The following is a 2,580-nucleotide window of genomic DNA, read 5'->3' as shown; positions in this document are numbered from 1 at the left end:
TTTAATTTGTTGATGCTTCCAACATCAAGAATAATGCCACAACTCTGTGCTCCTTATTTGTCAAAGTATTTGAGTGGATTGATCAAGAGAATGATGCTCAACTAGTGGATGATAATGCAACAAATTACAAACAATCCTCTAATTTATTGCGTGAGAAATATAATAATATTTATTGGTCACCTAGTTTAACTCATTGTTTGAATTTAAATTTGAAGGATATTGGTGACATGCCTTACGTGACAGAGCTTGTAAGAAGTGCATTGGGGATTATAATATTTACTTATAATCATATTTTTGTTCTATCTTTGTTAAGAAAAAGACAAGTGGACAAAAATAGTGTGTCTGGGAGCTACTTATTTTTCTATTACTTTTATTTCATTGAGGATTTTGCATGAACATTAACATGATAAATGCACTTTCTACTAGTAAGTACTATATAGTGACCTAAAATTAGTAAGAATCACTAAAGTGAAAGAAATAGTTTTTATCCTTGTCTGATTATGTTAAAATTAGCAGGATCATTAATAAGATTAGTAAGAGTTCTTGTTTCAAATGAAAAGCCATCCCTTGGATATGTTTATGATGACATTTACCAAGAAAGGAAAGCAATTAAATAGATGATAAAAAATATAAAGATATTCCATATACTAGCATTATTAAGAGAAGATGAGATGAACAATTTATGTACTTCATCAAGGTATCCACCCTCCTTCCTATTATCTTAATTCACATTTTTAATATGAAAAAGAAATTTTTTGTCGAAAGCTTGAAGTATTGCAAAGATTAATTGAGCTCATTGCTATTAAAGATGTATGCAGTAAAGACAAATTTATAAAGAATGAAATTAGACTTTATTGAGATAAATTAGAAAGTTTTGAAAAGAATTTTAATCTCACGATGTCCAAAGAAGTGCAACCTCTTAAGCTTTAACTACTAGCATTATGTGTGTGCGTCTGTGTGTATGTGTGTGTGTGTGTGTAACATGTAGATAAATGATGGAGAATGTTAGGATCTAGTACTCTAAATTTGTAGAGGTTGACTAATTGAATTCTTAAACTTTAGCATCGCCTGGATGTAAAAGAAATCGGAGTGCTTTTGAACAAATTCATACAAAGAGAAGAAATCATCTAAAACATCAAATACTAAATGATTTGGTGTATCATATATATAATCTTAATTTGAGGAATATGTTTGTTTTTTGAAATTAAAGTTTCTATGTTAATTCATATTATTATAATTTTTAGCTAATAATAATTATAATTTAAAATATCTTATTTATTTTCTAGGTTCCGAGCTAAGAAAAAAGTAGTGATCCATTGAACTACATGAGTATTAAGACAGTAGACTTTTAGGTAGTTGATGATGAACATTCTCCTGAGCTTGATTATAATGATTTGGACAATGAATCTATAGAGATGGTGTTATTCACAATTCTAACTAAATGAATAAGAAACTAATTAGTAAGATTTTAAATGAATTTAAATTGATAATAAAAATGTTAAAATGACCTTATTTGTTAAATATTATGTGCAAATGCAAATACTATACAAGAAAACAAACATGCAGCTTATGATGATGAGCTTTTTATGATGCAACAATTGGGGTCGAATGTTAAATGAAATACTTGAAGTTGAAAATGTAAATACATACAAGGAGACAAATTCATGCAGCTTATAATAATGGAGCTTTCTGTGATACAACAATTGGGGGTAAATTTTTGTTTTGAGTTTTGAAAAGACATTTTTTTAAAATTTTGGAGATAGTTGACATATAAATATTATGTCAAAATAAAATTTTGAAATGTTTATTTTATGTTCCATAATGAATATTTTTAAACCACACATGTTATATTATTATTATATTATTTGTCATATTAAAATCACCATCCACTTGAAGCCCACCGCAATGAAGTTTAGGGCAGTTTATTTGAAGCGGTGGCTTTTTGAAAATACATCTGGCATGTTTGGGTAAATTGCGCTTCGGCGGCTTATGCGTTTTCAAAATGCTGAAAACATTGTTTTCACACCGCACATGTCTATGTGCGGTGAAAGCTTTCTTGCTACGGTCCGACTTTTCTAAAAAAATAAAAATTTGTAGTAATCAACACGTCTAGCTTATCCACATATTATTATTAATCAGCTTATCAACAAATTATTTAATAAACTGCAACTGACCCCAAATAAATCCTTATTTAACGACACATATTGTCCATAAAACGATAAGAAGACTAAACGCAATTCAACATAAGACGAAATTTATGCGGATTCATGGTTGACTGAAATTCCTGATTAAGAATCCATGTTTGACCAATACTATTCCAACCAGGCGTCGAAATCTAATTTTAATTTTTTTAATTGAAAAAAAAAAAGGCCGCTTCTTTTTCTTTTTTAGATATTTTAAATATCGTGAGATCAAATTGGACAATTGATTTGATTTAGTTGTTAAATTATTAATTTATTTTTTCAGTAATAATTGTAAGTTTCATTTGGGTTATTGATTTGATTTTTTAATTTTATAAAACAAACTAATTTAAAATGAGCAGTAACATTTTCAAATAAAATCATACGTGCATATCACATA

This window comes from Phalaenopsis equestris, unplaced genomic scaffold (genome assembly GCF_001263595.1).
Source record: "Phalaenopsis equestris unplaced genomic scaffold, ASM126359v1 Scaffold000055, whole genome shotgun sequence".
NCBI lineage: Eukaryota > Viridiplantae > Streptophyta > Magnoliopsida > Asparagales > Orchidaceae > Phalaenopsis > Phalaenopsis equestris.
This window is presented reverse-complemented; position numbering follows the sequence as displayed.